Genomic DNA, 15292 nt, shown 5'->3' with positions numbered 1-15292 from the left:
CCTCCACATAACCCTTCTCTCTCTCTAGAGACAAGGGTCACAATCTACTAAGCCATTTTCATCATAAGCCAGCAAGGGAGGTGAGGAGAAGATATCCTTCCTTGCACAGTCTCTGTTGTCTCCCAGTCTCAGTGATTAATCAGGGGGCAAAAGAAGGGAGAAGCCCAGGCCCACCCTCTACTCCAAGCTCCAGCCCAGTGTCCCTAATAGTATCAGCTATGGTAGCTGACCTTTTAGAGACATGACATGTACAATTCACTGGGCTACTTCTCCCACAGCAGCGCTCACTTTCTCAAGCTCCACTTCACCCTTACCTCAGGGCCTCTTTCCTTGTGCCTGATATGGTGTGTACTACTCAGCCTTTCCAACAGCACAACTTCCTCCCACAGCTCCTGACATGCACACCCACCTGACTAACTGGGAGGCTTTTAACTAGTTTCAGCCAGCCCCTGATTGGCTTCAGGTGTCCCAATCAACTTAGCCTTCTCCCTGCCTTCTGGAAAGTTCTTAATTGGCCCCAGGTGACTTAATTGACCTGGAGCAGCTGCCATTTCACTTATCTTGGTACCAGGGATTTGTTTAGCCTGGAGCTAATATATCTATTGCTCTCTACTTTTCTATAGCCATCTGGCCTTGCCCCATCACTATATACATATATATATATATATATATATATATATGAGAAGAACACTTTAATAGTGTATTTGTGGCACCTTATAGACTAACCAATTTATTTGAGCATAAACTTTCGAGAGCTACAGCTCACTTCATCAGATGCATACTGTGGAAAGTATAGAAGATCTTTTTATACACACAAAGCATGAAAAAATGGGTGTTTACCACTACAAAAGGTTTTCTCTCCCCCCCCCCACTCTCCTGTTGGTAATAGCTTATCTAAAGTGATCAATCTCCGTACAATGTGTATGATAATCAAGGTGGGCCATTACCAGCACAAATCCAGGGTTTAACAAGAATGTCTGGGCGGGGTGGGGGGGTTAGGAAAAAACAAGGGGAAATAGGTTACCTTGCATAATGACTTAGCCACTCCCAGTCTCTATTCAAGCCTAAATTAATTGTATCCAATTTGCAAATGAATTCCAATTCAACAGTTTCTCGCTGGAGTCTGGTTTTGAAGTTTTTTGTTGTAATATCGCAACTTTCATGTCTGTAATCGCGTGACCAGAGAGATTGAAGTGTTCTCCGACTGGTTTATGAATGTTATAATTCTTGACATCTGATTTGTGTCCATTTATTCTTTTACGTAGAGACTGTCCAGTTTGACCAATGTACATGGCAGAGGGGCATTGCTGGCACATGATGGCATATATCACATTGGTGGATGTGCAGGTGAACGAGCCTCTGATAGTGTGGCTGATGTGATTAGGCCCTGTGATGGTGTCCCCTGAATAGATATGTGGGCACAGTTGGCAACGGGCTTTGCTGCAAGGATAGGTTCCTGGGTTAGTGGTTCTGTTGTGTGGTATGTGGTTGCTGGTGAGTATTTGCTTCAGGTTGGGGGGCTGTCTGTAGGCAAGGACTGGTCTGTCTCCCAAGATTTGTGAGAGTGTTGGGTCATCCTTCAGGATAGGTTGTAGATCCTTAATAATGCGTTGGAGGGGTTTTAGTTGGGGGCTGAAGGTGACGGCTAGTGGCGTTCTGTTATTTTCTTTGTTAGGCCTGTCCTGTAGTAGGTGACTTCTGGGAACTCTTCTGGCTCTATCAATCTGTTTCTTCACTTCCGCAGGTGGGTATTGTAGTTGTAAGAATGCTTGATAGAGATCTTGTAGGTGTTTGTCTCTGTCTGAGGGGTTGGAGCAAATGCGGTTGTATCGCAGAGCTTGGCTGTAAACAATGGATTGTGTGGTGTGGTCAGGGTGAAAGCTGGAGGCATGTAGGTAGGAATAGCGGTCAGTAGATTTCCGGTATAGGGTGGTGTTTATGTGACCATCGTTTATTAGCACTGTAGTGTCCAGGAAGTGGATCTCTTGTGTGGACTGGACCAGGCTGAGGTTGATGGTGTGATGGAAATTGTTGAAATCATGGTGGAATTCCTCAAGAGCTTCTTTTCCATGGGTCCAGATGATGAAGATGTCATCAATATAGCACAAGTAGAGTAGGGGCGTTAGGGGACGAGAGCTGAGGAAGCGTTGTTCTAAGTCAGCCATAAAAATGTTGGCATACTGTGGGGCCATGCGGGTACCCATAGCAGTGCCGCTGATCTGAAGGTATACATTGTCCCCAAATGTAAAATAGTTATGGATGAGGACAAAGTCACAAAGTTCAGCCACCAGGTTAGCCGTGACAGTATCGGGGATAGTGTTCTTGACGGCTTGTAGTCCATCTTTGTGTGGAATGTTGGTGTAGAGGGCTTCTACATCCATAGTGGCCAGGATGATGTTATCAGGAAGATCACCGATGGATTGTAGTTACCTCAGGAAGTCAGTGGTGTCTCGAAGGTAGCTGGAGTGCTGGTAATTCTAATTTTCATATTGCACGCATTGCTAACAGGTCTCAGCTACAAAGCTTGTACATAAAGATTTGGATTTTGTTTGCAGATTTCACGTTAGTAGAATACTGTGTACAAATACTTCACTGCATAAGTATATTCCAGATATTTTGTTTTCAAACTGACAGATTGAACATTTGATGTTGCCAGACAGCGGGTGGACTGAATTTGTAAATTTGTTGAACTTTAAGGTGACAGTCCAGGTTTAAATATGCTACTGCTTGTATATTTTTGAAAGTATTCACCTGTAGGGCAAAATTCTCCTATCGTTAGTTAAGCAAAAGTCCCATGGGCTTTCTGCTCAAGTGAGGAGCACAGACTTTGGCCCTGGTTTAAATTGCTGCTTTATCATTAATGCAAAATTGGGTTTAACTATACTCTATAATGTGAGGGTGACGATGTTAAACCAATAAAATAAAAACGAGCAGGATGTTATTAAAGGGGAAAAGGCAAAATGCCACATTTATTGTGAATACAGAAAGAATCATAGTAAGCAGTTAGTTATAGCTATAACATTCCATTCAATTTCATATTTATTCACACATTCATTCATATACAAACACACACACACACGTTCTGCAAGGTTGTTATCATAGTTACCAGCCTTAGAGTTGCTCATGCCAAGCCACTGGCCAGGTGGCCTGGACGTGAGGAGGGAGCAGGGCCTCGTCAGATGCACATCTGATGCTCCTGGAAGTTGGTTTGCAGAATCAGACCCCAAAGTTCTCACTTTCTAGGATCCATTTTTATAGGAATTTCTTCCTATGCCAGTCTATGGGAATTGCTTCATCATTCTGTTGCTGAATCAATCAGCAGATGGTGCATTCCTGACGGCTCCGTGCTGCCAGATGTTATCTTGTTCTTTGGTTCTCCTATTCTTGAGGCTGTTGGGTGGATTCCAGTCTGCCCTCCGGGGGTCCTCTGGTTATATCCACTTGACGCCTTCTCCGGCTGATGGACACGGGATTCTTAGGCTGGCACCTCCCGGATCATTCAGTTATTATCCACACCAAGCATCCATCCACATCCATCCTCTATCTCTATTTTAATCACAATTGTTAACAAAACGAGATGAATACAACAAAAGGGCGGGGAGTCTCTGGGTGCTGTTTCTGTTGTTACAGAGTAGTGCTTTGAGTCTCTCTGTGTGTGAGTAGTTGTTGTTACAAAGAATTGCTTTGAGAAGAGACTCTGTACTAACACAATTAGCAGTTTGCAAGTTTCACACATAGAGGGAGAGAAACAGTACCAAAAACCAAGAGACCTCTTAATTAGTAATACCCTGGAATTTAAACTATGGAGAATCAAACTCATTTGTGATTTTAATACAGAACTACTTTAATAATATCCAACAACGGTGGTGTTTTGATGGGAAAAAACACCAGAAGAACTAGTTTTTCTTAGTGGCTGTACTAGACAGATGGTAGTCGGAGCTTGAAGTGTTTTTTCTAAGTTTCAGAAAAGAATATCTTCAATGAATTTTATATATTAAATTTTCTCCATTCCCCCCCCACTTCGTAAAAGCATAAACAGGAAGGGGCAGAATGTCAGCTTGTAAATGGAGCTATGCTTATTTATTCCTGTGGATCTGCTACCTCTCTCTTTCCCTCCCCCTCTATCTTCTGTATATGCCCATTTGTAATGTTCCACCCTATCCCACATAACTGTTTGCTGTAAACTGATATAATCACTGCTAACATTAAAAACAAAGCATCTGATAGGGACAAGTGTCAGTAAAATCCCATGGCTGCTGAACATAATGAAAGAAAGAGTGTTTCTGAGTTCTGGGTGAAAAAGAGGATTTCAAAAGGTCTTATTGTTAAATGTGAAAAGCCTTCCTTGCTCTTGAAATAAGATTTTCTAGCATAAGGTTCAAGCCCTCCATTTTATAAGTATCCTTGCATAAACTGCGTATATTCATAATTTAAGACACATTTAAGCAGCAGCTTAAATCTTTGCTTGTTTAAATAATTCAGCACCGTCTCATCTTGTCCAAAAATAGCAGTGGAGTTTCACCGGCATTATTCAGGGGTGGAAGATGCAGATTACAGAAAATGAGTTTGGATAGCTGAAAAATAGATGTAACTTGTAATGCACATATTCCTTTTCTGTCCTTCCACATGCGTTACACTCATGGCTAAAAGAGGGTTAAATAAGGGGAGTTACTCACTCTCTTATCTGTGTTGTAGTGTGCATATCACAAGTCAGTTTACAAAAAAACTGCACCCAAACTTTCCCATTTTGCTGGACCTGCACTAAATATTTGGCAGTATTATGTTCTACACCTGCTATACTCTCTCGTTTCCCCTCAGACATTTCTCTTTTGCTTAGCACTGTAGAAGAGGAGGTTAGTCAATTAAAGGAATCCCTCAGAAATTGAGCAGGAAATCATATTGATTATTTTACACAATTATTATATAATTATTATTTTACAAAAAATATCTGTTTTTTCCCCCTAGCACTTTTTCCCATCCCCTTCCACATCTATCAGATTATTGTCTAACTTTGTGCAGGGTAGACCCAGGGCTAAGTGAAAATTAGTACAGTGGAGCAAATGCAAAGAGGGACTGGCTATTTCCAGAGCTCAAGCTTAACTAGGAAGGGGGACATCTAAGTAGGGTGACGATATGTTTCCCAAGGGAAAATGGGACACCACACAGGGCCAGCTCGAGGCCCCCACCTGGTCCCCAAGTCCTCCATGCCTCCTGCCCGTGGGGCTGGCCCAAGGCCTCCTTGCTCCCCCAGGTCTCCCATGCACAGGGCTGGCCCAAGCTCCCTGACGTCTACCTGCAAGGGGCTGACCCGACCCCCTCTCTCTCCCTTTGCCTACAGGGCTGGCTCAGGCTGAGGTGCTCTCCTGAGCCCTCGTCCAGTGCAGAGCTGGCATTGCTGCTTGCGCCGCCCCCCCCACATTGCTCTGCACCCCGGTTGGGGTCGAACCCCATTTTTTTTTCTTTTTTGGAAAATGTGCATTTGTCTAGTTTGCTCTTTTTCAGCTGATCAGTTGGCAAGAACAAATGGGACAAATGCCCAGTGTGATGGGTCCCCCCTGGAGTGCCACGTGGAACTGGGATACCACTGAGCCCCCCTGACCCACCAGCCTGGGCTCCTTTCACACTGTACTGCTGTGACCAGCCTGCACTACCACTTTACAGCCAGCTGCATTTACATACAGATGCTGTGATCAGCTCAGTATGGAGAGGTACAGCTAGGGCACCTCCCAGTTCCTAAGGCACGCACCTCCTCTCTGGAATGTAAATCCAAAATTATACCATCTTGCGCTGCAAGTTTAAGTTATATTAACTATAATAAACTATAATTAAGTGATTATAAGAGATAGTAAACGCATCAAAGCAGATTACCTAGTAAATAAACAAAACACGCAAACTAAGCTTAATATACTACATAGATCGGTTATGAATATCAAATTCTCACTCTAAATCAGAGGTGGGCAAACTATGGCCTATGGGCCATATCCGGCCCATGGGACTCTCCTGCCTGGCCCTTGAGCTTTTCTTAGCTGCTTGGTGGATCTTATATTCCTGAGGGCATTCTGTGCCAAAGAATTTAAAATTCTGTGCTCAATATTTTAAAATTCTGCATAATTCTACAGCTTTATTTGTCAGTAGATAAATGCAGAGGCTCCAGCATGGCAGTGGGAAGCACAGGCCATGGACTGCACGAAGGTGGGAGATCACCCCGCGGGGCCCCCTCCCCCCGCCCCCCGCCCCCCGCATCTGACCCTGACACAGTACAGGGGCTGGACCTGCCCCAGAAACACCCTGGGGTCCTGCCCCTCTGAACCAGGAGCCCTAGATGTTAGGCAGGCAGGTTCAACCAGGCAGGATCCAAGTGTGAGGTGAGAGGATTCTGTGTGGGACAATCTGGGTGCAGGCAACTCAGTGGGGGGTCTGAGTTTGGGGGGATCTGGATGTGCAGAGGCTCATTGGGGGGGTTCCAGGTGCAGGGGCAATGGGACTCTGCAAGGGCTTCCAGGAGAAGGTGGTTGGGGCTCAGCGGAGGGTCTGGCATGGGGGTCTCAGAAGGGGGGGGTCTGGGTGCTGGAGGAGTGGGGCTTGGTGGGGTGGGGGTCTTGGTGCAGCTAGTTGGGGGTCAGTGGCATGGGGGTCTGGATGTGGGGCTCGGTGGTGCAGGGACTCGTCAGGGTGGGGGTTTGAGTGATGGGAGCTCAGTGGGGGGTGGTCTTGGTGCAGGGTTGGGGGTCTGGAGGCAGGGGCTCTGGGTGCAGAGGGTTGAGATTCGGTGGGGTTTGGGTATAGAGGGCTAAGGGGGTTCCGGGCATATGGGGCAAGGCTTGGCAGGGGTGTCTGGGTATGGGAGGTTGGAATGCATGGGGGTTGGGTGGATGGGGGAGCAGCTCCCCATACAGTAACCCCTCCCCCCACAGCTGAGGAGTTATGAGGGCAGGAAGCAGGGGAGGATGCTGAGCTTCCTGCTGCTGTGGAAGGTTTCTGGGGGTGGGTCTGATGCAGCCCCAGCCACTCCTTGCACGGGAAGACGAAGTCCAGTTCTCTCCTGCCTCCAGCCTAGCCAGGACTAGCAGCTGATCTCAGCTCAGGGTAGGAGCCGCAGGCTAGGTGTCCCCAGCCCTGCGGTGATTTACCTCTCTGCTGGCTGCTTCAGGGTGCCTGAAATGATGTACCTGTGTAGCTAGGGAATGGTGCATGACAGTTCTTGCATCTTCCCTTTGCTTCCCTGTCAGAAAGTCATTTTTCTGCAGGGAAGCAAAGAAATCTGCAGGGGATATGAATTCTGTGCACACACAGTGACGCATAATTCCCTCAGGAGTAATCTTATCCACCCGGGAAATGGCTTTCTTCTCCCCTCTCTCCGGTGGGTCATTAGCATTTTCACTGACACTCAAGTCTTTAAGACAGGATGAGAATCCTACTAAAAAGACAGAGTTCGTTTTCACAAGTACATCAGGAACAGCATTTTGCAAAAGTGGGACCTTATTGGGATACCATCTGCCACCCCCCTCTCTGTCCCCAAGAAGTCAGTTGTATGACTGCTCCCCTTAGGGGTCAGTTACACAGTTCCCTCTTAAAACCTAAGCCACAGGTGGGGTGCCTGGGAGCACAGATGCTGGAACAACTGTTCTGCCCTGGGCAAACCCTCCCATGTAATCAGTGAGGAGATATTCCCGTACTTCCCCAAATTCCTTCTCAACTCCCCGCTCTGGGCCTCCCTCTAAGACACATACTTCTGTGCTCTCTAGAGTGGGATCTATCGTTTATTCAGCTGTGAAGGGCTCACAGCTAACAGCCAGAACAGTCCTTTCACTGGCAGCCACCATGGAACCCTCACGCACCTCAGTGGTCTCGAGGATTCCATCACCCTCTGGGGTTCCCTCTAAGACACATCTTCCTCTGCCCCCTAGAGTGAGGTCTATCCCTTGCTCAGCTGCAACCTGCTGGCAGCCCACCACCTGAACAGTTTTCTCACTGACTGGCAATACGCTCCCCTCTTCCCGTGAGGAAATGCTGCCTTTAGCCACCGGGCAGCAGGAACTGGTCTCAACTTCACCCACCGCTGGTAGCAGACTGTTTCCCATTGCTGCAGAGGAATTAAAGAGGCACTCTCCCATTCCCCCCCGCAGTTCCTGAGACTTCACCCTTTCCTTCTGGGGTTTCACCATGGTATTCCTCCTTCCTGCTGGCAGACCCTTTTACAGCCCAAGCTACATTGAAAAAGTCATTCCCCAGTAATAATTGTGACGGGTTACTGGGTACAGCTGCCACAGTCAATTCAGCTTCCAAATCCTCAGTTTCCATGTGCACTTTAGCCAAAGGCACAAGGATTTTGTGACCTTCTACTAACAAAAGCTCTGCCATCTGCCCTGGCAGTAAGTTTTTTCCTAAACAAGTTTTCTCTTGACTACAGAAATTTCTGCACTGTATCCCTCCACCCAAGGAGTTCCTTGCCGTTAATTTTGACAGCCTTTATGTGCTTCCTGCCTGGCTATGCAGAGGCTACTTTTACAAACCCTGTATGTTGAATGGCAATTGCCTGAGGTGCCTCTGTGCTCCGGGTAGCAGCATTTCCATGGGCTGCTTGCTGCCTCTCCCCCCTTCCCCCCAGCCCCAGCACAGGGCATTCTCCTGCCAACACAGCTTCTGCTGCTCGCGCAGGTGGGTTTATTATGCCCATGGGAGAGCTCTCTCCTACTGGTATATAGAGCCTCTTTACCAGATACGTTGAGCACTGTATGTGTAGATATGCCTTAAATGTTGTGGGGGCTTAATTTCTTTAACTGCTACTGGGTCCCAATGGATTGGGATTCATCTGTTCTAGTCCAGGAAGAAATAAACCCCCATGCTTACAGTGCTACAGCAGTTCTTAATACAGTAGCCTTTCCCAGGAACTATAGTATTTCCAAGGTCTTAAATAAAAGAGGTAAGGAATTCTTAAAGACATGGGGTCATTTTGTATCCTCCCAAGGAAATATTTGGGAGAAAGGCCCAGGAAATTCTAGGGAGGTGAACTTCCTTTTCCCTCAGAAGCGGGAGGGTTTAGGGGGCTGTGGAGTGGGTTTTATCTCCTTACCCTGCAGACTTTGGGAATAAACAGGAAAGGGAAGCTCCAGTCTAGCCCTCTGCTATTCTCCTGGCTTCTCCTCCTCACTGGCAACACAGCTACTTGGCCCATCAGAAGCTGCTCCTTTGCCGGAAACACATGTGCTGAGCCAAAGTTAAATAACCTATTTCCTTTTACTTATGTAGGACTCCCAAAGTGTTGCCAGGAATATATCCTTGGTCTGTGGAGGCCAGCATGTTGCAGAGAATGGCAGTTTCCTGGCATCAGCCCCTCATAGCCCTGAAAACCTGGGGTGGACTAACTAAGAAGAGCTCCAACAGAGAGGCTCCTTGGCGGGTCCCAGAGGGAGGGACAGTGTCACAGAGATGATGCTCCCCCATTTTGTGCCTCCCAAGCTAGATCTGTCCACTCTGACTCTTCTACCCTTATGGAAGTGAAGGAGATAACTAGAGCCATATTTTTGTATATCTTCACAGTACCTCCTTTTTAATAGACAAAATACCCCCAATCTTCCTGAGGAAATAATTCCTTTTCAGGCCGTGGACGCAAGGGATTGCGGCTTTTATTTACAGGCCTTTATGACGTATTGTTCCAACTAGGTACCTCTCTGGCTAAATAGGAAAGTGAATTTAAAATTGTTCCTTTGACTAAGAAGAGCCATCCTCTCTTTGGACATGTACCAAATTCCCTGTAATGTCTGTTAGGATCTCTCAGACATCACCTAACATTTTCTTGAGTTGGCCTTATGTTCCTATAAGACAAAAAGTCCTGTGCAACCAAAGTTTCTGACAAGGCTGTGGCAACAAGGATGCTTTGTATAATAATGTATGAGGTTACCATTTCTTTGGAAACTTGTTTTAACTTGGTTAAGTCAAACCTTGGAACAGTGCATAGATTTAAACCTAGCCTTGTTTACTGAGACGTGGAGTTGTATCAGGACAAACGATAGAAATGCCTGAATTTTAGCAAAGCGCTTGTAGCTGTTACTGATTAAATCGCGTGATGTAATTTGGAAATGTGTGTGAGGAAAGTAGGGTTCCCAATGTGAGACAGAGATGGATTACGTCTAATCATTGACAAAGTGCAGACTTATGAGATCTGGTATTACTTAATCTCCATCCACATATAAGTCTTCATCACCAAATGTGTATTTAAAGGTTGTGTCACTTGGCTGGCATCATTTAGCTCCAATGCCAATCAATAGTAAAGGGCATGTGATTGTTTTTGAACTTGCCTTTTATGTACATTCAGATGTGCCAGTTTAAAAACTAGAATGTGAAAGGGATGCTGTCAAGATTGGTAGGTCCAAAATTTTCATCGACTTCAAGGCCAAAAGGGATCATTGATCTAATAGTCTGATCTCCTGCATAACACAGACTGTAGAATTCCCCAGTGATTCTTGTGTGTAGCCCATCAACTTGCAGGTGAACTAGAATGTCCTTTAGAAGGACATTGATTTAAAGACTCTAAGAAATAATCGAGAGTCCACTACTTCCTATGATAATCTGTTCCAATGGTTTATTGCCCTCACTGTTAAACATGCACATCGTATTTAGTTTGAAACTTGTTGACTTCAACTTCCAGTCTTTGGCTCTTGTAACATCTTTGTCTGCTAGGTTAAAAAGCATCACATCTTCTCCCCCCGTAGGTAATTATAGACTGTGAATCTCTTAACTTTCTCTTTAGCACCTTTGGCTCTCATTGTAAGATGTGATTTCCAGACCTCAAACCATTCTCATCACCCTTCTGTGAACCTAGTTCTCTTAATATTTCACTTTGGAAACTCTGTGATTCTGTGTCTCTTTAAACCAGTTATTTAAAGCTGTTTTTCTTAACATGAAACACTACACATTTCAGCACTCAATAACAAACCATCAGTGTAAACAGCACCATCTTCCAGTGCCATGCAGAGGACAGCAGCTGGATGGAGAGAAGCAGGCCAAAGGTCAAGAGGGGCAAGATAGAGGTGATACTGATAGGAAGCACATTGAGGAACTCTCCTCTGTTGAGGGCACCTGCCCACTGGTTATAATGTTGCTGCAGGTTACTTTTGGATTTCTCAATGCTATTCAATATGCAAGTATCCATGGCTTTGAAAAATGCCCACTAACCGTGCGACTGGCTAGAAGACTGTTGCCCCATCCTATCAGTTATGGCAATGATGATCTTTTTGTCTGTGACTGCCAGGCTTATTTACTGCAATTCAGTATACCTGGGAATAAAACCACACCCCCTCTAATGACTCCCAATAGCACAAAATGCAGTAATCCATCTACTCAGTAACTTGGTTGCTGTGAATACAGCACCACAGTGCTCTACTCTTTTTGCTGACTCCCCATTGAAAACCGAGTGCCATTCAAGGTACCTTGCCTGATATTCGTTAGATTGAACACCCCATTGGGTTAGGTCAGCTGAGACATACAGGAATACATGTGAGCACGGGAGGTAGTCAGAACTTCAGTGGGAACTGGACCTAGACTAAGGAATTCATTCCTGCAAGAAATAAAAATACCACTGACTTCAGGAACCTAATGCAATCCCAGGTTTTTCAGGTAGCTTTTCCTTGTTGGCCTGTCTGTGAATATCATGTGCACAAGCTTGCATGTGCATGCACACCCACCCATCTGTGTGTGTGTGTGTGTGTGTGTGTGTGTGTGTGTGTGTGTGTATCTATCTGTAAATAATATTGAAAAAAGTCCACTACCTATCCAAATTTTCCCCTACAGCTGGCAAAGCAAGAGTTTATTTTTGTATTTGTTTTTCTTAGCTACTTAGGCAGGGCTTTAGTATATCATGGCAAAGAAAGCCATATAAATACATAGATGGCTATATAGACAGCTGTCTCCACCTGTTTATAGCAGCAATAAATGTGTGGACGCTCTCCTAAAGTTACTAACTCCACAAGGTGTTAACTTCAGAGCTGAGTTGGGACCATTTAAATGCTAACTGTATGGGGATCTAAATACCTTAATACCATCTTCTTATGCTTTTATTGTCCTTCTCCCTCAGGATAGGCTGTTAGCCTAATTCGAAGCAGAATGGACTTTGTCATACTGTCCCAGTGAAAGAAGATTAGGCGGTTTCTACCCCTTCATTCTTAGATTTTTTCCTTTTAATTTCTCACTCTCCTGTAGAAAATGCGATGGAGAATGGGCTGTTGGCTACTATGTACTGCACATATCACCTGGGAAAGTGGCTTCTGTGCAGGGGTGAAAGTAACATAGAAGACTTACCAGTATGGGGGCCCGGTGCCTCGGGTGGAAGGGGCGGGGCGGGGCGGGACTGGGCGGGTCAGCCTCCCCAGCCAGCCCATCCACGCTGTCTGGCTCATGCTGTCCGGGGCTCTGGCAGTGATTTAAAAGGGCCTGGGCTCTAGCTGCTGCTGCGGTAGGGGCGTTGGTGGCGGGGAGCCCCGGGTCCTTTTAAATCACCGGCCCTCGGGGCAGCTGCCCCTTTTACCCCTCCAGTTGGTGGCCCTGCCAGTAGGGTCGCTGATGTATGTGTGTGTGGGAATAGGGACAACAATGTTAAAGCACTTAACATCTGCTGCGTACAGGCTGGTACTGGCGGCCTCTTCCTACCGGTACATCGTACCAGCCCATACCAGCCTACTTTCACCCCTGCTTCTGTGGATTCATGGCAATGTCTGCATCTTACCCTGGGGAGCTCAGCAGATACTTGAATAATGCACAGTCTGTTTTAGATCATGGGAGAGGAAGGCTGATTATCAAGTGGAATTCTCTGTCTGCTCTAGTTAGGCAGAATCCCCTGTTTTTTTGTCTGAGCTCCTTGTGCTTACTTACAAGAACAGTGACTTTATTTTCAGGGGTCCTCACAGCAAATTTTTTGGTGGCTGCTCTGACAGTTTTTCCTGAAATACTTAATTAACTTTAGGGAAAAGAAATAAATATGTACATTTACATGTGCAAATCAAGGTAATTTATTTATGTGGTTGTTTGTTTTTTTGCAGACTCAATAATAAAAATAATGTACAGTTGTCTCTATTCTTTACTGCATCTAAACACAATAGAAACACAAATAAGGTGCTTTGCACATTCTTGTCTTTTCTGTGTTTCCTTTGCTTTTTTGGTAAAAGGTGGATATCTGTACAACAATTCTGAACTAAATTTAAAAATGCTTTTACATAATAAAGTCTAAATAATAATGAAAAAAACATATCTGCAAATATGTCAAAAAATTTCTCTTTCACAGGCAAAAAAAATCAGTCCAATCCAGTAATAAAAATGGTAATACTGTAGTAACTACAAACATATTCCTGTTATATTGTACTTTACTAATACAGTGTGATAATGAAATTAAAGTTCTGGGTTTTAACACATCCATTGTGTGGATCAGACTACTTGCAAAGGTTCAGGAGCTCTTTGAATGGAAAGTCTGTAGGATCTTGGGTCTCCTGTGAAACTAGAAGAGAAACTTTCAGCTTAGCATCAGTGAGGCAGTTTTGGTATTTGTTCTTCAGAAAATGCAGTGCACACAGCACAGCAGTAGAAAAGAGGGACAAGAAAAGAAAAGCAACTTTAGCTCGGGGTTTGTAGATGTCCTCAAACGGGTCACATTACTACAGAACTCCTGTACTGTAATACCAGGCTGATTAAAATATGTTTTCATTCTTGCATTATTGCGCATTTACAGAATAAGGTATTTGAGACTGCTTAAATCTGAAGAGTCAAAGGAAGCTAATCTGTTTTGTAAGGCAGTTAGTTTGTTTGCAGCCAAAAAGCCTCAACCAGAATTCCTGAATGGGTCAGTCGCGAAGGGGTACTGACTGAAATAGTTTCCTTCACTTAAATGATTTTCAAGATCCTCCAAGAGGATACTCAGGTATTCAGTGACAGTGAAACTGATCTTTTGCTGCACTTTATTATCCTGACAGCTGAGAAACTGACTAAGCTTTTAAAAAACTGAAAAGTCTTTTTCCTCCTTAGGGGCTGGATGATGTCAGTGATTGTCTTCCTGAATGTATTAATTACTTCAGTGCTGTCAGATATCGTTATCTGAGGTTTCTGAAGCTCCAGGTTCAAGGAAGCAATCATGGGTAAAAACTCTTTCAAAAGGAGCAAACAGCCATGTGCTTCTGAATCTTGTAGCTTTTGGGACAGTTCTGGCAAAACTGTGTTCAGAACCTCAATGAGCTCTTCCTAGCGCTCAAATAGCCTCTGTTCACTGTCGTTAAAATGAAGCCAGCAGACCGGGTTGTAATTCAGCAGCACCGTATGTGTCTCACAGCCTGTTTCGCACAAGGTTGCTCATCTCCCTTCATTGACATCGCTGGTGTTGACAGCAGTGATGCACTTTTTCACTACGGATTCAATCTCATTCATGCTTTTCATTGAAGCTTCTTGATGGGCAAAACAGTGAAACAAAAAAAAAAGCTGCTGAGTGCAGCTTTCTTGGAAGCAGTTCAGCACCCACCTTGTGCATTTATAAAGCTGCTGTCCTGTCCACTGTCAAGCCGCACAGATTGTCAAAGCTAACGTGGCACTCCTCCATTCTTGCCTGGACCCATTGAAAAATGTGTTTGCCAGTTGGCCTATCATTGTGGCTCACCTGACGTAAAATACCTTCAGAAGAACAATGGTGTTCTCAGTGGTGATCACAGTCCAAAAAGTGAACACATATGATTACCTTGGGATTCCTCAGGACATCAAGGCTCTGATCCAAGCACAGGATGTAGAAAGGGCTCACTGTGACTTTTTCAGCTGGTTTGTTTTGTAGAAAATTTGCCAGATCTCATGTGCTCCTCTGTAACATGTTGTTGCTCAGTGGTGTATTTTCTGGTTGTACGGCCAGAACAGTTTTCTTTATGAATGCTCCCTTGCTGAATGGTTTTCTTGCTTTCCCCAAAAGTAGTGCAACTTTAAAAGTAGCCACCCATATCTTATCTGCTTTATTAGAAAAAAAAAAATCTCTGAGCTGACACTGTTGTTTTTCAAGCTTGTTTTTTGCATTGTTTAACAGCTCATGCCTCTGAAACTCACCGTGGTAAGTGTTGTTCAACTTCCCTGTGTGAATGCTGTAGTGACATTGCATTGCATACATTTTAATTTGATGCATTTCTTTTGTACAAACAGCGCACACAGCAACTTGCTCAGAAATGGAATCACAAAACTGCATTTCCCACTGGTCCTGAAATGTTCATTTTTCTTCTTTCTGTGTTCTGCTTTTCTTAGCAGCAGTTGGCTCCTTGGGTACCATCTCTGTATCACA

The 15292-nt window shown here is 44.8% G+C and overlaps 1 protein-coding gene across 9 annotated transcripts in view; it reads left to right on the top strand.

Annotated features, from left to right (window-relative positions):
* ST6GAL1 (ST6 beta-galactoside alpha-2,6-sialyltransferase 1) overlaps positions 1-15292 on the top strand; it is a 116590-nt gene that overhangs the window by 14848 nt on the left and 86450 nt on the right. The gene's annotated exons all lie outside the window — the stretch shown is intronic.

This window comes from Eretmochelys imbricata, chromosome 9, assembly GCF_965152235.1.
Source record: "Eretmochelys imbricata isolate rEreImb1 chromosome 9, rEreImb1.hap1, whole genome shotgun sequence".
NCBI lineage: Eukaryota > Metazoa > Chordata > Testudines > Cheloniidae > Eretmochelys > Eretmochelys imbricata.
The sequence above is the reverse complement of the archived record's forward strand: the minus strand, read 5'-3'. Positions and strand labels throughout refer to the sequence as shown.